Below are 23,529 nucleotides of genomic sequence, written 5' to 3' on the forward strand. Positions count from 1 at the left end.
TATCCCCCTCATAACTACCTCATCTTTGTTAATTATGCAAAAACCAAGCTCTTTGACATAATTGGCCTAGCAGAGGTTATACATAAGCTCCCTCTAGTGGATTATTAAGCAAGAATCTATAAAAGCACACATCTTTTCTCCAAGCATTTTCTGTCGCTCAATATGAACATGAGAATACTATAGGCACCGTGCTGTTCTCATGTTGTTATCTCCATCCCCCTGCTTTCTACCTCAGGAGAGTCTACGAAACAATGCTGGCGAGAAACCTGTGGTTATAAAGCAAGACAACTGCAGCATTTTTTTGGCTGGGCTTGCTGTTCTTCTTCACTCCTTGGCTGGGTCAGTTTGATTGCTGCTTCAGAATACTGATGCTTCTTAATCATCTCCCTTTGTTTTCTGGTTAAGTGAATGGGTGAATAATTTGCCACACATTCTCTGTCAATCCAATATATTGTGAAAGGACAGTTGAAACAATACACATGCTCTTCGTTTCATAAATTTGTCATTACAGCATAATCAGATCATTTGCACTTATCCTGCTCTTGCACAGGCTAATTCTATATTCACAAAAAAAGCGCACTTGTTACAGCGCTCTGTCTCTCTATTTTCCTGGGTGTTTACTTAGACGAAAACTGCAAAGGAAATGCACAAGACACTTGTGTTCCTTGTTTGCACAGTTCGTGCAGGTCAGAGGAAAGTCATAAAGAGTACACGTGCAAGTGGCTGGATAAAAATGCAACAACGCATCAGATATGTCAACCGGATTTAGGATTATAACAGGCATGTAAGCAATTAGGGTATTTGCTAGTTCAAAATACTCACATGAATGAACCCACATTATCTTCTGAAAAGCATAATAATATGTAATTGCTGTAACAATTCCTCTTCCATTATCTCCTAGACATCAACAGTGTGTACGTTCTATAATATCCTGCACAATTGATAGCAGGCAGGCTCCTCAGTAAGAGAAATACTCCCAGATGTGGTAATGTCCCAACACTGTGGCTGCTACCTAATATTAAAGAATTACAGTAGAAATGTTTCAATAACAAAGTAGAAGCATTTCAGTTTTTATGTGGCATAGATTGCCACAGACACTGCCAAGCAGCTTTATAGAGTTCTAAATCTTCATTCAATGCCCCTTTACATCATTTGAATGAAGATTTAAACCTCAATAAAACTTTCTGAGTGCTTGTGGCCATCTTTGCTGTATACTAATCAAAGTGGGGTACAAGCAGACGAATGCACTGTAGTACACCTAATGATCGACACTGTATCTAGTGACATTTTCCTTTGTAAGATGAGTTGTCTTAAAGGCTCTTTTCATGGATGCTGCAGCAGTACACATAGAAACAGGCATTTATATCCAGTTTTTATGCAACCCTTTAAAAGATTGCTTTGGGGGGGGGATTTTTTTGTGTTCTTTCCCTTATGTCATGTTTACTTTCACTATAACCGTTTTGAAATAATTTCTTTTAAGGAAGATGTTTGGGAAAAAATAATTAAAAAGAAATGAAAGCTAATATTTATAGGGAGACTTTCCACAGTATTATGGCTCCAATTCCTTGTTTGCTTATCAACCTCCAACTCTAATTAAGATATTGCAGTGCAGTGAGTTTTGGTATTGGATTAGAAGCTTAAGTGAAACTCAGCTTGTAGCTAAGATATTGGCTGGGAAATTCAACACATGCCAGTGCATACACAAGATATGACTGAGTGGAATTTGGAAGAAATTTTACTGTGATAATATGCATTTGATAGAGTATACGTTTCATTTGAAAAATAGAGCCACTCATTCAGGAAACAGTCTGAAAAAGGAATGGTCAGTCAGTGAATTGTGGAGGGAATTTGGTGTTTGGATCCTCCTGAAGAGGAATGTGTGGGACCATTGTGTGCATCTGAGCATCCACAAACTTCCACAAATGCAAAGGAAAGCACAACTTCCCTCTTGAAGATTAGACTCCCACCACAGGGCATTTCTTTATTTTTTTATCATGTTTTAATTTACATCAAGGCTTTCTTTTAATGATTAAAGTCTGTGAAATTACTCCCCTTAAGCAGCTACCTGCAAAGAGGTATCTGTCTGGACCCATGTAGTTCTGTACTAGGGCTTTTTGTTCAGCACTGTCTGTTATGTGTTTTTCCTGGATACTTTAACAACATCATTTTTCCTATTGAAAACAAACAGTGAAAAGAAAAGCTTCATTGATAGGGCTAGTAAGAACATAGTGTGGCAACTACTTTCTAGGAAGCATACAAATGTTTCTGTGTAATCCTTAAAAGATATAAAATAAAAAAATATGGGAAGTATATATTATTTACAGTAACTGATGCTGCCAGCAGATTTTAGAAAAGTTTGTACAAGTGAAAATGAAGCTCTGATCTTTTTCCCCCCATTTTTTAATGGGAATTTTAAAGAATTTTAAAGAATTTCAACCAAACGTTGAAACTGGTCAGCCCCTCTCCTCTTCTGTGAAAACAACATCTAACCTGCAAGGGGAAGGCATCAGTTACCAAGGCACTCAAAAATGGGCTTCTTACAATGACCTATTCCACATTTCGGGTTTTACTAAATCAAATGGAGACAAACTGATTCTTTGCCCTTGTTTTGAGGGAAATCATCTCATTTCCTCGGTTCCTGCGTCAAGAGATGCAAAACCGGATGAGCTCTATAGAAGAGAGACCCTCCCCAGATTCCCTGGGTGGGTGCCCCCCTTGGAGAAGCAGGGGCAGTGGTAGCACTTCCTTCTCCTTGCTGATTTCTGGCTCAAAACATCAGCACGTTGACCTTAGGTCAAACTTCTTGTTTCAAGTTGAATTGAACTATCGTTTTCAGGAAATAAATTGTTGGCCCAGAACTTGTGCTTCGTTCCAGTGCTGATATTCCTGGACACTGCAGGAGATGCCACCTTTCGAACAGCGTTCCCCTCCAAGGAGCCTGAATACCGTCTGCCTGTCAGTCCTGCACAGCCACTGGCTCCCAGTCCTGCTTCTACAGGCAGAGCAGTGGGCCAATACCTAGGGTTTGCTCCAGTAATGAACCAGAAACCTGGGGCTGAAAGTGGAGCAAATGGTGTTCTCAGTATGGTATAAGGAAGGAATTGCAGTATTCCATTGTTTGTGTTGGCTCCCGTTGAGAAGCTAGCAAGGAATGCCCTGCATCACCCACTGAACTGGTATGTTTTTGAGGAAAATCCTGTTTTTGTAATGGAAAGTTGGTGGCAGCAGTTTCACACAGGTAATGAAGAGAACAAAAAAAGTATGAAATATGTTATTTGCAATGAAATGTCTTTGTACGTTCTGTGTTGCAAATTTTTAGTGTGTTGCAACAAATCTCGAAACCAACGTAATCCCCAAAAATAAATTAAGACAAGCCGAAACTCCCCCAGACTTCTTTTAGATACAGGATCTTGAAAACAAGAGGAAATGAAGACCTTTTTCTCCAAAACACCACAGCCTCGTCAAAATCTGTGGAGTTATCTCAACTTTCACCAGTGGAAAACCAGGCCTGAGGATTCTGTCTCAAGATTTGCAGCTAAAAGATGAGAGTAAAACTCAGGAAAAAAAGAGATGTTTCCCCTTTGGGTTCAAAATGAGAACTGAGTTTAACATAATTTCCAAATAATTGATACCAAGCAGTAGGTTAGGAGGGGGATGTTTTAAGCAATATCACCCCTTCCTTTCTCTTGTATTTCTTTATAAATAACATATTACCTATATTAAGGTAAACTGAATCTATTAGACAATTACCTAAGGGGATTGCGAAACTGGGGTCTGCATTATAAAGCAAGTGAAGTTATGACAGCTGTGACCCCAGAGGAATCAAGGCTGAATAAAGACTGTCTCCATTGCAGACAAATGATGATAAAGTGATCCTTTTAGCCAACAGTCAATGGAACCTGACAAGGCCAAACCTCCAACTAATGAACAGCCCAACCTTTGCTACCAGGGAGATGTACTGAAAGTTTAATCTCAATAAGCATCAAAATACATTTGCCCAAACATTTTTAACAAAAGAGTGGCACATATCATTAAATGGCCACGAAGTTAGATGAGTGAGGAGGAAAATAGGAGGGTGGGGGTGTATGTTCTTACTGTATCACAGGTGCACAAAATTGCCTTGATAGAACAATATCTTATTTTTCTTCTAAAATTGAATTTCAGATGGTACCTACGTCACACAGACCTAATAATACAGAAAGCAATTGTCTCAATGATTCCTATTAAATCTGTGCATTTCCAGATCCTTATAGAGTAATGTCAGTTACAGAACAATGTCAGTCTGACGGACGCAGCACAGCGTTAAAGAAAAAAAATCATGCACACAATAGGCCAGCTGCACATTAATAAATATGTAATGTTTGATTAAAAATATGGATCGTATTTTTCCCCCCAATTGCTGACTACCCCTAAGGCAGAAGATGTGATCTGGCTCCCACTGATGGGTTTATTTCTTGCTTGCTTTGAAAATACAAACTAAAATGTTTTCCTGTCCCAGCTGTTTCCCATTGTTCATGTTTATCAGCTCAAAGGGTGAACGGAGGAATAAAAAATACGCTCGCATTTCAAATGTGCCAGTCAGTCAATCTATTGTTAAAAGAAGAAAGCCTAATTGTCTGTGCTGGCAAACTTCTTTTTGGTGAATGTCCAGTTTTTAAGAAAAGCTATTCAGCTGTGCCATTTGTTTAATACATGCATAAAAAAGCACATAAAATCACAAGTTTTCTGTGGGATGGGATGGGGGGTGGGGAAAATCACATCTATAAGTTATAGCCTTGAAACACTCAAGTGGTGGCCTAAGTAATAGCCCCTGGATTACTTGTTTTCATTCCTCATTGGACTGAATAAGTGGCTAGAAGGAATTTTCATGGAATAAGAGCTAATGATGTCTTAAAACTGAAATTGGCCTCCTTCTCTAAATCTTACACTTAACTTTGCACCTTTGAGAAGCAGCACTCCTTTCAAATTACTTCATCAACACAGTGGTTAAAGTCACAGGAGTCAGCATGTGGAGAGAGCACGAACTAGTTTACTGCACAGGAGACTCTTCTGTTTGTTTCCAACTCTTTGGATAATTACGCAACTCTATCCTGTCTTTGACTTGCTCTCCGGCTCGTGCTGGCAGTGCTACTCTTCCAGCTTTCAAACCAAGCTCAGCTAATCAGAACTGACACTCATTTTACACTACGCAAAATGCAAAAATGTAATTCACAGACTACTATATTGACCAGGACTGTGTTAGTCCATCTTTTTGTGGCTAGCACTGTTTTTCTTTGAAAGCTTTTTGAGGAAAGGGTCATCTTTGGTTCCTCAGTTGTACGGCACCAAGCACAAAACATCCTTACAGTCCAAAAAATAAAAAATAATCATCAATATAACAAATGACTGTGATGTTTTGCTAGGGGCTTCCCGGTCTTGCTAGGCTTTTCTTCTTTTTGATGGGGGAAGAAACAAGCAAGTGGCATTATCATCCAGCTATCACCCCCTTGTGACACTAAGATGAGCTGTCACTCACAGCAAATTGTACAGATCTTTCTTACATGAGGAGTTCAATAACTCCTCATGACATCTAAATTACCATGCCTGGATGTCTGGGTTAACACCTCACAGAAACGAGTAAGGCGATAAGGTAATTGTCCCAAGTGCTCTGCAGATCGAAGTAGCTCCTTTGGTCACCCTGAGCTCACAATTCCGTGGAAGTTTGAGAGCCAAATACTGCCTAAAACTGAAAACTGGGAGTCTTGGGATGAGCTACCTCACTCAGTAAGCTGAGGGCTTGGTGTTTTCGAAGTCTGCCTTTACCAAGTGTTACTGGCATAGGTGAAGATATTTCGTACTGGAAAGCACATTGAACTGGCTCCATAAAGAGTCAGTTCAAAGGTGATCAAGGCTATACAGCACTTGGAATACAGTCCTAAGCTAGTCTTTACTTGTTTATAAACTTGATCCTGCATTTAGACGTTTGTGGGTCTATGAACTGCCATGAATGTGTCCATGGTCTACAGCTGCACCTCACTGTCCGTCATTCGGTATGTCTGGCCTCTCTGCGTGCACACCGGCACACTTGTAACAGACACGTTCCTTGGTATCCCTGGCAAGTAATGTAGCACCATTTCCTGGACCAGCAGTGGTCTCTGGAACACAGTTTGAGAATCGCATTGTTGAAATATTGTTTCTCTAGTTGTTAAACCTACATGTCATGCAAAAAATCCATTGATGCGCATTTTTGTGCACAACAGATGGTATTTTGTGCCTTGGTTTTTTCTTTCTGTTTGCTGAGCCATAGCTTATATATGCCAAATACTTAACTGTCAAGTCAATACAAAAACCAAACCATCATTTCCAAATGAGCCATATTAAGTTAAGGAGCTTGAATGGTTATGGGGAAAATATTAAAAGTAAATACAAGATGTTAACAGTAGTAGGTAGTTTTTACATGATTTTTTTCTGTTGTATTTTTTACAGTCTGAGCAGTACATGCAGTTGTCTTCTTTAAAGTGTGTTCACAGGCTCTTCAGTGATGCTCAGCATATATGATAAACTCTGCTCCTTTTCAGCAAGTGGTGTCAGGCAGTTTTGGCTATGTATTGGTGAGATCAAGCCCCTCTCATGGCCAGCCATTTCAGAAACTTCACTGACTATTAATTTATTGACTTTGAAGAATAAAAATTATACAGATGTATTCCAGAGAAGGTAAAACCAAAAAGGAGAATTACTAAAAAAAAAAAATTAATATGCAGCAGGTAGAAGGAAAGCAGTTTAGGGAGAAAGGACTTGTGGCTGAATTTAAGCTATTTTTTTGGAGGATTTATGTCATTGCCTTAGGGACGACTTAGGCAAAATACCAGCTACACAGCTCCAGAAGAACAGTGCACCTTGTGACAGCGGGCAGGCATCGGGTGCAGGTCCCTTCCGGGGGAGGTTAGCAAAGGGATGTGCTGGGAAGGGGTGCGAGAGGAGCCTGCAAACCCTCCTGAGGCAACACAAGCTCTGCTGAGCTCTCCAGGAGCCCCAGTGTTGCAGCTGCTGTAAACCAATTCACTGTCCTTTTATTTTTAAAAATTATGAAGAGCTATGTTCTCTTCTATAAAGCATTCAAACTGCCACAGCTGGACAACATGCAACAGTGAAGTCTGTAGATGTTTGGGGCAATTTCTATAAACCCACTATTAATATTCTGTAGCTTCACTATTAAATGGTAACAGACTTCTCCACTAACTATGAAGAAAAATTTTTCCTTAAATTCAGTAATTGATGAACTGCTTAGAAGGTTTCAGTTAGTAGTTTCCAAGCTGTTCATCACATCAAATCTACCGGATTTGGGCATATTTTGCAATTATTATTTTTTTTCCCAGAAAAGAAATCTAATTAAAAAGACAGCCTACAGTGCTATGACTCTGAATTGACATTTAGGGCCTGATCCAGGATTTGCTTACTAGGATTTCTCTGCAATGATATGGTGATTAGTAGAATTTCTTAAGATCTGATAAAGTCCCAAGAAATCGCTATCCTGAAAACACTAACTCATAATTATACTGATTTACAGTAACTAAAAATCCAGATGTTGCTGGCTGGTGATGTTCCAGCAACAGAGATCCAGGACAAATCTCCACTGTCCTGTGATTTGTGTCATCTTTTGCCCTAATCAGTATAGACATAAAGTAAGAACAGATCAAAATGGAGCAGAGCGCTTTGTGTGTGCTCAGCCCTAATTCGGAGCAGTAGCAAGTTGTGTTGCATGTAAGTATTAGTCAACACCATATATGTGAATACGACTTTGTAAAGCCAAGAGAGACCTCCTATTTAGTCATCAGAAACAGCAGGTCAACAAGCACAGCAAGTGCTGGAAATTGCCTCTTCTGAAACACCATTCGGTATGCCTAAAAAAAACGGTATGCCTAAATCACAATTCACTGAAAATTTTGCTGACCTTCCAAAACAGAGAGGATTTTGCAAAATGATTGCTTAGTAATTGTTACTATTTATTAAGTAATTGTTAGCTATTTTTAAGACTTGACTTTTCCAAAACTGAGCCGCAAGTTGAAGTCCAGCTCCTACTAGAAGGCACTCTAAAGTAAATTCCCCCTGAATAAGTGCCACCTTATTTCAGACAGACATCAATTTTTTTTCCAGAAGGGGGAAAATAGTCTCTTTCAGCAGATCCTTCCCTGGTTTAAAAGAGTATTTCTTCACAATATTTTTTCCTTTATTTTTTTGTAAAAATGGTAATTTTCTCAGTATGAAGCATTTCTGTATTCTTTGCCCTTTGGGAGACAGAATAATTGGCAAGACTTGGCAGAATTAGTGATATTATTGAACTTGTAATTGTCTAATGTCTTAGTGTCCTAGATGGAAAGTCAATACGTTATGATGTCCCCAAGCCAAATTAATATAATGTTAAATGTGGTGGTTTGAAACTGTTTGAAATGCCTGTTTGAAATCCTGCATACCCTACGTCTAGTGATTCAGAAGCTAGTAGCAGAGGGTAGTTGCCTGCTTTGTCTCCTGAGATAAATCTGTCTCTTCCTGGTTTTTTTCTGTTTTTACTCTGTCAGACCTTGTGGCAAAAATTTCTGCTGTGACTGTTTTTCCTTCAGTGGCCCAGAGCTTTTCCAAGAACTCTGATGGAGACAATAAAACATAATGTATTGGTTGACAGACCACATTTAATACAACTATTAAAAATTATATTTAGCATTTTCTTTTGTAATATCAACCTCTTTCAAAAGTAGTGCTCAGTACAGAATGGGGTATTAGGCTGGACTGTTCAGGCATTGTTTTATTACCATGAATATTTTTATGCCCTACTTTTATTGTGCTCTCCATCACAGTGTCCATGTTATCTACTGTACAAAATTTTACACAATGGAGTTTACACTCTGGAGCAAAACGTTGGACTGAATGTACTATAAATAAAACACTGACGCTTTTTGTCAAAATGTGAAATATAAAAATTGCAGCATAGCAGGAGATTTTCAAAAGTAATTTACACTAACTCAGCTTTCTTTGAAATCAATATATCTGTTTTCATATGGGTCTGTGTCATTTCTGTTTGGAAGACAAATTCATAGACTTGTATAAAAGGCAGCAAATGAAGCCCAGGTTGTGCTCTATATAATTTTCCTACTACCATCAGAAAGGACAGGTTTCTTATAGGCTGTGTGGACCATCTGTTACATACAAAATGCACTTAGGGCTAAAAAAATTACTGTCTTGTCTTTGCCTCTATGATCCTTTCCTCATAGATGCCATGCACTATTTTGTTTTATGCAATATACTGTAATATCCTACAGTAATCAGAACAATTAATTTTCTCAGAAGTCATGGCCACCCACCCAAAGCAATGACTTTTGACATACCATAATGGGTGTTATGTATGGTTGGTGTCAAGAGTTGCCCAGATATGCTGATAATGAGCCATACTTTCGAAGAGCCATAATCAATCATTCTTCATTTAGAAAGTCAGATCCATCAGCCTGACATCAAAATGTCATAACCCATTGATCTCACATTGCAATCAAGGATTTTTGACTCTTATTAATGGCATTCAGCCACACTAGTTACATCAGCAATCCTAGTTATCATTTTAGTGGTATCATTTAGACCCTGAGGATAGTGACTAAATCCATTCGTCCTTTTCTTAATTCTTATGAATAGTTCCCGTTAATTATAACATAGCGGTTTTAAAACTTCAAACAATCATAAATCTAATACGATCTATGTAGAAAAATAAATACGACAAAACACCTGTGAGTCAGAAAGAGCTGAGCAGATTGGATTCCCTTCTGGGGGTCATTCTACCTCTGCTCTCATAGTTGGTGATATCAACACAGTCTTTTAAAGAAGTTACTTCCTGCTATCTCACCGCTGCCCATCTGTTATTCCTCTATCTCTTGATGACATGTCACCAGTGGTAGTGACAATTTCTTATCCACTGCTGTCAGAAAAAAAATAGCTTAGAGCTTGGAAACAAATTTCAAACTAAAAGTTGCTTTGAAGTTTGATCTGCTATTCAATGAAGCACAGTGCAGAAGAAATAGTGAACATGTCAAGATAAAGGGAGGAAAAAAGGGAGTGAGAATGGTGGAGCATGAGAGAGATGAGCTGCATTTGCATACATATCCAACATGCCTTTTAGGTACAGATACCCGAGAGATGCGTGGCCCTGGTGCCATGTGGGATTTTAATCTGTGCTTTAGGATTAGGGAACATACATTGTCTTGTTGAAGTAACTGTTGAAGACAGAGTCTAATTTTTTGATTAGTGAGATGTTTTCTGTGATACAGAATTTTACAGCAAAACTGTTCCAATATCTAGGAACAGTCAGGACTCCTCCCCTAAATGCTAAAAGGTTTTGTACCCATTCTCAATTTAAACTTTACAAATTTTAAATTAGAATATAGCTAACCTCAGAACACTATATAGCAACATCTGATTTTTTTTCAAACACATCATATCTAATAAAATGAAACATCCCCGTGGAAGGTTTTGTGTTTGATAAGCAGCACTTTCCTAGCAGGAAAGTGTCCAAATAAAAACTTTTTACCTGGCCTAATAATTGCAAATTAACTGGGGTAGGCAAACAATAGTTTGCCAAGTCCTACGAGCCCACTCTTGCCAGCCAGCTCCCTGCAGGACTGTCCCTCCCAGCAACAAGTTTGTGGAATCAGGCCCTTTGTTTGGATCAATGCTCATCCCTTCAGGCAGAGCTAATTGGCTAATTCAATCACACTGGCTATTTAATTAATAAGGAAGCCCAAAATTCCACATGAGATGAAAGGATGAAGAGCCCAGGAATGACCCTTGGTAATAATAAAAGATAATTACAACCAAGAATTGCATTATTCAGATTTTGTTATTGACATGATAAGCACTGCCATATGCCATGCAAGCTGTGATATGCACCCTAGTGATCGTAGGTATAACAGAAGATTGTAAGTGTAACTGCTTGCTGTATTTCAATGCAAGTGTGACTTCAGGTGAAAAACTAAACGCTATATATAAAACCAGAAAAAAAGAAAACTTCACAGCAGTAATAATGGTAAAGCAGTTTGGGCACTTTATTGCCTGTGTTCAGGTAGAGCAATATATACAGGTAATACTTGTAAGATCAGAGATTCATTTTAATGTGTAGAAAGACCAGGGATGTGAAGTACCAGATCCAGCTCCAGCAAAAGCCCAGCCTTGCAGCTCAGCTCCTGAGTGAAGGCATCTGGGTGCCACACAGGAAAAAAAAAAGAAAAAAAAACAAACTACAAAATTATTATGTTTACTGGCAAAAATAGATGCTTTATGAATAAAATAGCAGGTTTTCTTGCAGAAAACAAGCAAGAAACTACAGGGAAAGGGATGGGGAACTACACTGATTTTAAAAGCAAATTCCCAAAATGTAAAACAGAAGTTTCTGCAAGAATTAAAAATTTCCACAGAAGTGTTTGGCCTATTTCATTTACACAAGGCGAAGTGTCTGCTGATCCCAGTGAAGCAATATGTAGGGGTTGCCCAAAAGACATGAAGAAAAATAACAAGACTGGGTCACCTGGGGCACTGCTTTCCTTACAAATCTTTAAATTGTGTGCTAGTTCTGAAAGACAACCAAGCTGTTGGGAACTAGAATTAGAAAATGTAGATCTGGGCTTAATTTTTGGCTCTGCCTTTCACTCCTTGTGTACCTTGGGCAAGCCGCATGTAGCAGTGGGTCCAGTTCTTTCACCCGTGCTTTATCTCTTCAGACTATACATTCCTAAGGTAGGGACCATCTCTTCATCTGGGCATAGCACAGAAAGTCCCAGTCTCATTCGGGTTTTTTAGACAAAATCAGAAGTTTTATAAAATCTTCCCCAATTCCTAAAGAGTTCCTGAGTTTTATTGCTCATTAAAAGTCTGAATCTGAGAAGCCAATGTATTTGATTTGTAATGAATGTAACCCTTCAGTAAGATCACAGCTGTAATGTTACAGAACCAGTCATGTAAAGAATAGTCCCTGCAAGAAAACCTGCTTTCTCTTTTTTCTCTTTAACCTCAATAGAGCAGTTCTTTTGTTAATTACAGTTACTGCACACTGTGATATTGAAGTGCTCTGTTCTCAAACATATTCTTATTTATTTTAGTCCTTTTTTTCCCAGGTAATGAAATGTCAGAACCCTACTTTTTCTGGTTTTGTAGTATGTTGATCAAAGTGACCTTTGCTTTGCGGCAGACACAAATCAATATAGCGCTCTGCAGTATTTGACAGATAAAGGTGCAACATATAATAAATGGCAATCACTGACGAGGAGAGCAAGAAAATACCTGCCAACTTCAGTTCATACCGGCAATTTTCAGACAATGCCACATGTTATGTTCAAAGTAAAATTCATTTGTCCATCTAATAACAGAGATGGGGGATATTAAAGGACTCAGTTTTGTTAAAGAAATGTTTCATCTCACGGTAATAATTCAGAGTCCAGTCAGGGTCTACAGTGGTTGGTTGCAAGTAAAGTTATTACATTTTGAAGACAGGTTAGAAGAGCAATTTTCCTTGCCATAAAGGAAAGGGGGGGGGGGGGCAGGGACGGGTACGGACTTTTACCCCAGAAATGAAATAGTAATTATATCCACACTTACAAACACAGTTTCTCATTCTTTCTCACACATACACAGACACACACACAAATTGTCTTAATATCCTAAAGCAGCTCTCCAGTGTAGTGTTTCACAGCTGATGGTTTGATTTTCTCATATTCTTCCAAACCTGCTGATAAGTTATATACAAATGTAACCAATTTCTATTTAAATGCTTAATTGCAAGTAGTATCTGCAAAGTATCTGCCAGAGATTTGAAGTCACATGGCAGCTTCAGCCCACTGTAAATGAAGTCTGTGTGTTCACTATGGTGTCTTATTCTCAGTAACACAAATAGATTAATCTAAGAGTCGAGCCCAAATCGAAAGCAAAGCTGGATTTTAGCCACTCTGATGAGTTGTGCTCAACCAGATCAGACGTGGTGGCTGAGCAGCTGCTTCTCACAGCACCAACACAGGCAGGCCAGCCCTCAAAGCAAACTCATGGCATGTGCGAATCGAACCATTTCCCATCATGGGAGACTGAGTGTGGGGCTGGGGCTTGCTTGTAGCCTCTGTAAGAGGAGCAGCAGAGATCAAGGCACCCTGTCCATGGGGTGGAGTTCTGGGTGCTTCGTATGAAGGGTCTAATCCCACTGTATGACCTCCGGTTATGTTTCTTATTTCCTAAGACGTAAGTGTCTGTCTATGGAACGATCTAAAACACCTGCTGGCAGGACCTTTTAGTGAACATGCTCTGCCTTGTTTGAGCACCTAGAAATCATCTGTATTTTCTTCTTCTCATAGGAGGCTATTTTTGTATTATGACGGATAGGCCTTTTTATGTATCTGTTGTTCATAACGTATGTAAGCTTACGACTTGCATTTGAGTATTTCTTATTTTCACAGCTACTCTTTATGAAGCTATTGATACACTTCAGGCAAAAAAGGCCAATTCATAACATACCCGTGGCTGCTAAGAGTTATTCGATGTGGTTCACTGAAGACACATATCTGATTTATGAAGCCAACACTTTGCTTCCAAAATGTTGATGATGTACAGGCAAGTGCAGTGCGTACCTGCTAGTGCATTGTACCTCCCGTGTGCAAAATCTCAAGTGCATAGGCTTTATTAACTTTTGAGTATGATTGTCAGGATATGACCATTTATTAGTACAGTTCAAGGTTAATGGTCAAATTCAGTTTGAAGCTTATGGCTGAACCTGAAAATATAAAAAACAGCTGATGCTCGAAAAGCAGGATAGCCTCCAGTAAGAAGATGATTCACCCATTGCAAACACAGTGCTGCTTGGCCATGCTGACCAGAGCGCATCATCTCATATCCACTGGCAAAATGGAAATTCTAGTTCTAGAGAATAAGTAAAGCACCCCCAAAAATGGTAGGAATCATTTTGAGCTGCTCCAGATTCTTTTTAATTTAGTGAATTTTTCCTCACTTATCCTACCCTTTTTCAATAGAAATATTGTATTACTTTACTTATATTCAGTCTTTTCTTCTGTGATCTGTTCAACACAAGACAGCTCGTGCTGCACATTTATTACTATACAAATGAGAATTTATCTGTCTCTGGTTACTGCTGTGCCATTTTTATACCGTTTTCTCCCCCTTTCTTTATGAAGATTTAGTTTACCTTTGCTCTTTTTTTGACAAAATATTGAACAGAGAACAGATGTTTTGTGTCATTTGTCTGCGATAATGCTAGACATTTTCCAAAGCTGCTGAATGCATGATTAACCTTAAACTGATCCTGCTTCTGTGTATCATCTTTCCTGTGTCCTGTTGTATTAAACTGTACCCGTCATTACCTGTGAAATATCATGTAACCTAGTTCATATTAACCCATTCTGAATTTCTTTCAATCTCAAGCTTGTACAAAACAATTTTCTCTGAGATCATTATAAATTTTGCTACTCAACATATTTACTGCAAACTAATCATTTAATAGTGGTCTGTAAGGAGCTATTAGTAGCTTGTGACTTCTCCAGCCTGGGAAATGTTCTTACATAGTTTGGCAAAACTTTTTCCTTATAGAAAATCCATGTTATTTGAAATGACCTTGTAGAGAAATGATTCCATACTAAGTTATCGCGGTCTGGCATGTCATCAGGTAATTGGCAGTTATGAGAACACCACATTCATTCTCCCCAAACTTGTATGCAGTTGTTCAGATACAGCAAAGTGTGCGTTTGGGGAAGGAGAGAGTCTCTAAACATCATAATCTTGCTGAGGGGATTGTCACCCCAACTGGCAAATGCTCAACTGTGAGCAACAGATTTATTACCTGACATAATTAATTGCCTAGATAGTGACATTTCCCATATTATAGACAATCGTGAATTATGAGCCCAGCTGCTAGCCTTCTCATTCACTGAAATCGGTTGATAAATATGTTTATTCGAGGTCAGCTTGGCCTCATCCATTAGAAATATTGTTTTTCTAAACATTACATTGATTTAATTTAACTCTAATCAATTTAAAATGGTTCTGACAATTAACAAAAGCTTCAAATATGACCTTAAAGTAATAGGATTCATTAGCTATGTTTAGGATTAAACTTATCCTAATAGGGCTATTTTTCTTCTGAGGGCATGTAGTAGGCCGACTGGTGGTCAGTCAAAATGAAATCAATTATTATAAATTATACAGTTTGGGTTGATTATGTCGTGCCTGCTAATTTGTATAAATAAGGACCTCAAACAATAGAAGCCATTTATTAATAACTATCTGTATCCCAACCTGTATCACACTTTACGTTACAGCTGCAGGATCATCTGTTACCCATGAAGTATTATATTCTCTACTGCTAGGCATATATGCTAATTAAACCCATAATTAATTGTAACAGTTATAGTTAAAGTCAAAATGCTGACAGCCTTTTTGGCCTATTATTCATGGTAATCAACTGATTCAAAAGGCAACGTAATCAACAATTCCTGCACTAGCCAGGGGATCATAATACAACGGTAGCACCAGTGACAGCTGGCACCCACAGGTCTCTGGATACAATAGGAAATATAAACCTCTAGAGCTGAAATGCTTCAGTATGAACAGTGCCTATTGTTTTTCTGAGACAAAATACAAGCGTAAGTCATATTTAAGAACTGAATCCCTAATGCAACGGTTAACAGAAATGCACAAGAGCCATGCTCCGGAGAGCCTGCCCTGCCTTCCTGGGGGAGCGGCAGCACTGAGCGTTCCCTACCACCATTTAGTGTCTCCTGGCTGTAACCCCTCACCAATCCCTTCTCCATCCACAGTGGGACTATCTCAGATTAGGGATGAGAATTCTGGAGAGTGTTTTTGAATATCAAGAACAGATTTTATTTGCTTTGTTCTCATTGATCTTGCATCTGCTGAGTGGTGCCGAAAAGGCATGTGCCCTCTCTGGGTATGTTGTCCACAGAAAGAGAGGAACATTAGACTGTGCAGGGGACCTCACATTTCCTACATACATCTGGCCTTTGAACCTGTGGGAATTTCCTCTTATTTTGTTCCCAGACACAGTTGTGGATTACATACCACAGCAGCCCCGAGAGGACAGGGTGGAGAGAGGAAGAAGGGGATAATCTGACCGTTGTCAGCAGAGATCCACACTCTTCCGAGACTTGCTCTGAAGCAAGTATCCCATGTGGGCACAGATTAGCGTGCCTCCAGAGCCTGCTGAACTCTTCAGCAGGCAACCAACAGTAGGAGTAAAGGCAAAATTAGTGGCCACTTTTAGCAATCACAACTTGCAGCCCAGCTGAGGTGCAATGCCAGATGAGCCATCCGAACCTGTTGCATCCACCAGGTAAATGTCTCTACAAGGGTCTCTAGTTGCTTTCCTCCTCAATTTGAAGACAATCTCGTTATCCATCACTGCACGTAGCAATGATCACAATCTCTTTATAATCAGATCAGACTCTCTTTCTAAGTCATTCTTTCTGTGGTCAGGCGTGCTCATGCCCAATAGCAGCACTAAGCCAGCAAGTTTATACGTACACAGCTTCAGATGTGCTGCTTCTTAAACAAGGTTAGCCATAGTTTCATCGTTGAGATTTACACTGTCAGTTACAGAGATGCCCGTCCAATCCTATAACACAAAAATTTATGGGCATCACAGAGAAATTTTTATTGTTAGAGCTCCTATACAATGTGTGCCCTTAGTGACACATTTTTAAATAAAATATATTGTACTGGTGATTTCTAATGCTTAAAATAAAATAAAATAATAATCAACTTTTAGCTGCAGTTTCCCCCTGGTTATTGAGCTGAACTTAATGACTGGCTGAAAAGTATTTGTCAACACAACAGCTGGAGAGCAACACTTTCTTGTAGCTTTATGTCACAGCATATGCCAGCCACTCAGAACATGTGATAATTCAACTGGAGCTGGTACTACAATAGCAGATGGGTTGAAGCATTGTTATTCTCACTCTAGCTCCCAGCCCTTGAGGGATCACTAAATAAAATCAAAGCAGATGGACCATTACAAGCTCATTTGTGTTCACTACAAGCACCTCAACCTCCAGTTGTGATATACTGCACCTTTGTATAAAATGACATGTATGGTAACATGACCTAATGAAAATAGCATCAGACTTGGCAAGTGAGGAATGAGACTGAGAAATATGCACAGATCTATTTATCACTGAGTTCTTACCTTGCAGAAGGGGTTCATTTTTTCCCCCTCTCTCCATGTTTATCATTGCATTTCTCTCCATGTTTATCGTTTAATTTCCCCACGCTCCTTGTAAGAACTAAAAGAGGTGGCCATTGGTTCTGCCTGTAGAAGGTCTAACAAGTTTCCCGGCCCCTGCAAAGATGGGATGAATGCTACTAACCACAGTGCAAAACTCCTGTTATTCACTCATTTCTACACACTGTTGATAAATATGTTAATCCAGGTGTCCCACAGTCGGCAAGGCTTTGACCACCCACTGTTACCAGTATCTGCGGGGACTGGGACATTTCTCAGCCTGCTTTTATGATGAATTCTTTCACAACTCTGCCATTTTGAGCTTATGGAGACTTGACTTAGTGCATAAAATCAGTTGCTCCACTAAGCTCCAGAATTTTTGTCAGTAAGGTCAGTCAGCATCCCTGACCAAATTGGGGGTGTCCCAGGGCTTGGGAGTAATTGCTACTAAAGGATTAAACACATTAAAACTGTCAGTTGCCCAGAGGAGGATCCTTTGGGACCCACTGGCAAAGTTAGAGTTAGTGCTGAAAAATTCTTCATGCCATCCTCAGCAGCACAACATAAAGTTGGAGGCACATCTGATGCCTGCTTAGAAAATGTTATAATCATTTAATGTCTTCTGAGCACCAACAATGTCACCTGAAGGCTTTTGTCTTACAGTCCCCGCCCTGGCCATCACGCTCCAGGGAGCAATGGCAAGATGAAGTACAGCAGGCAGCTCTTGCTTCATTTTATCACTGCTGTGCTCTCACACACACATGCAGTTAATGACAGTTCCCAAACTAAATTCCTCTGAGACATAAGCTTTTTATGTCTACATGTATCTTTTTTTCTGCCTGGTTTTAAACAGTTTGTACACACTGCTGCGTTCAGTGCTGAATAACAGATACTGTGAACTTACTAAAGGCTGTGGGATTTCTTTTTTTTCCTGTCTAAAGAGGAAAAGTGGTAGTAGTCAGTTAGTCAATTGTTGGAGGAAAGTTAGGTACTTTTGATTTTTATCTGCATGAGAGAGCCCATATAAGACTATGTATCTTTAGTAAAAGCTCCATAGGTCAACTGACTGCCATAGGTCCCCCTCATGCCAGCTGCTGCGGGGGTTTAAAGACCCAGGCAGGTGCAGCAATGGAAAGTCAAAGAAACTGCTTCATTAGGGTTGATAAATACAGTTGAACTTCTGTGACTGCAGTATGCGAGTTGAAAAAAAAACTTGTCCAGCTTCCTCTGTGAAACAGCCTCCTGCTGAGTGTTTGAATTGTACGAAAACTATGAATGGCTCAGCTAATACTTCCCACCTTGGCCAGAAGCTGCAGGGCAGCCGGGCAGTCTCAAGGACAGTGCTTCCAGGTAGCACAGGGTTCTGGCCACGTCCATGGCTGCCTTGTATGGTCTTCTGAGCACTTTCTGCTAAGTGTCGCAACTCATCCTCAACTGTGACTCAGCGCAACTCCCTCAGAAGCGTGTGCCGGTCAGGTCAGGCGTCACCACTGCGTCTTATCTGCCGGCCAGCATTCCTATCAGCCAAACTAATTTGCTAAGATAATTCCGTTTCCTGCCATCTATTACAATAAATCAGCCACTGTAGCTTCATTGGAGTCTCTGCTAACTAATGAGCTGCCCTTGAAATTCTCACACTGTATGCAAGGGGCAGGGGAGGGCGGTGAGAGGAGGTAAGAAAACCCTTATTCTTCTAAATATAAGAAAGTTTTAGATAAACACCGTGATGTTCTGGGCAGTGCTATATCTCTTCAGCCCCATGTTAACAGATCATTTTTGCCAGAGTCAGGTCAGCCTGGGACAAAACCAGTAAATGAATCAATCATTCCTTTAAAAACAAATTTTCTGAATAACGTGATCTCAGGTGGTGGAGCATACGTGTGGGTAAACACAACCATGGAGGGGTGAGGCACAGAGAGCGCGCACGCTTTCAGGGAAGAGTAGCAGTAAAATGGCCAAGGATCCACTGTTGAGGCTGTTGAAGAAAACAATAAGCATGTTCCTATGAAATGGTAATTCTCTGGCACTTAATTTTGAATAGGAAAAAAATATTGAAGACATAGAGGAATGGAAAAACACAAAGCATCCCAGAGCATGCCAACTACAGCAGGAAGAACTCAGGGGCAAAAAGGCATTAAGATCATTCTGCTTTTTCCTTATGGCAATAGCAAACTACTGAGAGCAGTAGTGATATTGTAATTTATAGCCATATTTAAAATCAGAAGATACACCAGTTTATACCCTGCTTGTATTGTTTTGTTCAGATTTGGTATTTAATAATGCTGAATTTTATTTTTTTAAAAAAAGGAACTTCCGTTCCTCATGGAATTTCAGCATTTCTTTTGACTTTTCCTGCAGCTCAGCATTGTTTTTTTTAATAGCTGTGCTGGGATAAAACTCAGTTGTGCTGCCACAGTTTGGTTACTGAAGGGAGCCAACAGCTCAGCAACACCATTGGGTTCAGTCAGACAGTCATTTGGCAGAAGGATGTTTAAAAATAATTGCATTTAAATATTCTGAGGAAAAGTCACAGAAGAACCAATAATGGGCCAGTAATAATGAGGCTGAAGAACAGCATTACAGTGTGAACTCATCTATCCCTTGGTTTCATTTGCATGTTTAGCAGCTGCTTGTTCCTCCGTCATAGAAGGATCATTACCTGACTCGTAAGAAGAGAGGGGAAGTCTGCTCACCTTTGGGCAACTAGCTCTGCATTTATTAATAGTTGTTGTCCATTTCATTATACATTTAATTGCTGCATTATAATTTATTTATTCATTGATTTATTGTAATAGATGAGTAGCAACAAAATTACCTTTGCAAATTACTTTGGTAGGTGGGAAATTTGCATGGTTAAATAAAAAACAACATGCAGTGTGGAATGTGATCTGCTACCTAGTGAATAGCATCTTAATATGTGAGCGCTAGCATATACAAACTGGTCTCGTTAGAAAGTGAAAGTGAATCCAGGTAATTTATAGACTATTTAAAAAGAAATTACTCTGTAACTTACATGCAATTATCCTTACATTCCCAGATGTCTCTTTTCTTCATGGAACCGGGAATCATCTGAAAATGAAGGATAAGTAGGATGGGAAGAGAAGACTCCTGAAAAAGTGGAAACCTGAAGGTGGGAAGTTTCCAAAGCCTTTGGTTAAGCTGGGGCTGCCCATCTGTTAGTGGGGTGTCACGCTTCCAAAAGCTGTATTTCTGTCACTCCCACCAGGCAGAGAGAGCCCAGGGCAGGGCTGTCCTTCCCCAGAGCTGGGCTGAGCACAAAGCAGCAAAGTTCAAGAGGATTTATGGCCATATTCCACCACTACCCCCCCCCAAAGTACTCTGTTGCCTAAACCAGGGCTTAAGGAGAAGTTAGGGGGAGGGAGAAAAACCCAAAACCCCTTATTTGCTACCCAAAACCCCCTAATGTGTTATGTCACATAACCCATGTGACATCATAAGATGACACCTTTAGAGCTGAGGGTTGCCTCAGGAGAGGCGGGCAGGTGGTGTGTACTGAAACGTGGGTGTCACCAGTCCTGTGAGCAGAGCCCAGAAGCGTGGTGTGGGCAGGGGGCCCATCGCAGTGTTAGTGGGGCTGCGGCTCACCCACTGTTACAGCAGCAAACCGGGGGGCGGGGGGAATCTGGGGTTTCACGATTGTCAGGTAAGAGCATCAATGGTAACAACCAAACGGGGCCACAGAGAGTCATACGTGTACAGGGACAGGACATGCACGGGATCGCTTCACTTTGCAGTTATTAATGCGTATGGAGACTAGTTAGACCCAAAAATACCTCCAGATTTTTCTTCAGTTAATTAATTGATAAAATTGATTAATAAATAACAATCTCCGCTATCAGATTTCTCTATGCCCAGGTCAAGCAGCTGCAAAATTTGACCGTTAGGGCAATTTTCCGTTGCCGGTGCTATGCACTGTGCGGGTTTGGGAACGCCTGCGGGCCGGACCGATGCAGCGCCGAGCTACCTAATTACGTCAGCCCAAAAGCAGTTTTACGATCAGCACTAAGAAAAGAAAAAAAAGGGGGGGGGGGGGAACTACAGTACCTCTACAGCCACATATGAATCTACATCTTCATTTTTAAAAGCCGTGGGTTAGGCTCAGGCAAGACGTTTCCAGCCGGTAGAGGCACTGCCCTCTTGTGACCGAATTCTGGAAGTACCGGCAGCGCTCCCGCTGCCCCCGCTCGGCGGGGCTCGGCTCCGCGGGGGATAAACCTTGGTGGCATAAAAACGTTGAGTGAGATGTTCCGAGCATCTTTTTTTTTTTTTTCCCATAGTGATGCACAGGAGGGCTCAGCTTTAGCTTTTAAACATTCAAATAATATCTTATTGCAAACGAAGAACTCAATTTTTTTAAAAAAAACAACAAACAAACCCTTTGCGCACTGCAAATAGGTAACACATATTAGTAAATCTTTTCCAAGTATTTTTATAAGGATTTAAGTACTTGCAATAAGATTAAGATTTTTAAAAATACTTAAATTGAGAGCATTCCTTTTACAGTCACAGGTAAGACTTTTTCTGCATTATTAGTAATAGTAGTAGTAGTACAATACTCAGGAAATTAAAAGAAATTAACCAGAGAAATACTGGGTAGCAGTATTTTTCTAGACAGCGAACACATGCAAACTTGGTGTGCAGGTCTTCAGGTCTTCTAAATGGCAGCTGTGGAGCAGCACTGCGGCTCCAGCACCATCCCAAGCGGAGCTGAGCACCTCAGCTCAGTGAGGTAGGTAGTGCACTGAGCATTTTAAAACACATTCTTTTTTCCTTCAAAGTACAGTTAGCTATAGCAGCTTTTCCTTGGTTTTCCATTATAGTATCAGGTACTAATTAGTAGGACACAAGTGGCATACTGAGACATGATTTGATACAGTGCAGCAATTCCCAGGTTTCCTAGAAATGTTGAAATTAAGAGACTATCAAAAATACGTAAAAAGAAATCCCTTGGTAAGTACAGAAAACAAACTAGCTCAACACACTCCCAAAATTCCAAGCCCCCAAAGAAATGAATAGAGCCATAAGAATAATATTTTTAATTAATATTATTAGTGAGAGCACATGGTACATTCCTTTCCAGCAGCAGCTAATTCTGTCTACCATTGGGGGGGGCGGGGTGGGGGGAGTTAAGGCTAGTTGAGGGCAACGTGATATAACAATTTGTTTCCCTAACTCATTCTTGGAGACAGCCTTTGTAAGTTTAAGAGACTATTTGTGCACAAAACATGGGATGTTTATTTAGCAAAACATCAAGAACAGAGAAAAACATGCTTTGTTACAGTGGTAAAAATACACAAAGCTTTCAAGCTGCTTTTTACACCCACTCAGTTCTGAAACCATAAAATTCCAGTTTGCAGCATGTTGTGCCTTAGCATTGTATTAAACAGGCTATTGTTGGGGATGGTGGTGACCAAGTTCAGCTAGTCAGTGGAGTATAAAGTGCACAAGAAAAATAAGTGCATTGAAATGAACCATTTATGAGTAAGAGTAATTCCTGTTACACATAGTATTTGCTTAAAATGGAACACTCACAGGCTGCTTAGTAAAAACACAGCACTACATTGGCAAGAGCATAGAATCAGTATCACAGATATTAGAAAGACCTTTACTGAACATACAAATTCTTTGTGTTTTATCTTCCAATTATCTCCAAAAGACAAACATTCTGATGGAGGTTACTGTGGGTCTGGGGTTTCTTTGTTTGGATTTTTGTTTTAGCAATGTGTAAGGCATCACTTCTAACTAATCCCTTTTCTCTTTCCCCTCTATGTTCAAAATAAGCAAGCATTTAGTGGCACAGTGATTTGTTCAATATTCTACTGATTTGAGCTAATTTGCTTTAATCATTTTCTAAAAATTATTATCAATATAGGGGCTGAGAGTTGTGTAAAAGGGCTCAGTTTTTCTCCCCCATTATGAAAGTTTATGCAACTTTATGTTTTTACAGGCTGTCAGGAACCCCATTTCCCACGTGTTTTCCTACTCTCAGGTTAAGGCTATTGTTAGCAATACTTACTTAAGAGCCGAACCATGAAGCACTCATCTAAGTGCTAGTAATTTATGGGCACATTCACCAGTTTAAAAAAAAAAAAAAAAAAGAGAGAACTGACTGGGAGGTTCCCAAATGCATTAAACACATAAAAGTCGGGTGCTTAGTCACTGGAATCTTTGGGCATTACATTTAGCAGCAGCAAATGCTTTAAAATGCAGGCCGTTTCTTCAAAATAGCTTATTCAGTTCCCCTACAATACATGCTGAAGGCTAAA

The 23,529-nt window shown here is 39.8% G+C and overlaps 1 long non-coding RNA gene across 12 annotated transcripts in view; it reads left to right on the forward strand.

Moving 5' to 3' along the window:
* LOC134515420 (uncharacterized) overlaps positions 1-23,529 on the forward strand; it is a 229,911-nt gene that overhangs the window by 201,820 nt on the left and 4,562 nt on the right. For 11 of the 12 annotated variants that reach the window (XR_010070993.1, XR_010070987.1, XR_010070986.1 and 8 more), the window contains one exon: positions 20,280-20,372. This is a non-coding gene — a long non-coding RNA (uncharacterized LOC134515420). Of the gene's footprint in view, positions 1-20,279; positions 20,373-21,904; positions 21,993-23,529 lie in introns of those variants that run through there. The other variant, XR_010070996.1, reaches the window with a different exon arrangement.

Source organism: Chroicocephalus ridibundus, chromosome 4, assembly GCF_963924245.1.
Source record: "Chroicocephalus ridibundus chromosome 4, bChrRid1.1, whole genome shotgun sequence".
Lineage (NCBI taxonomy): Eukaryota > Metazoa > Chordata > Aves > Charadriiformes > Laridae > Chroicocephalus > Chroicocephalus ridibundus.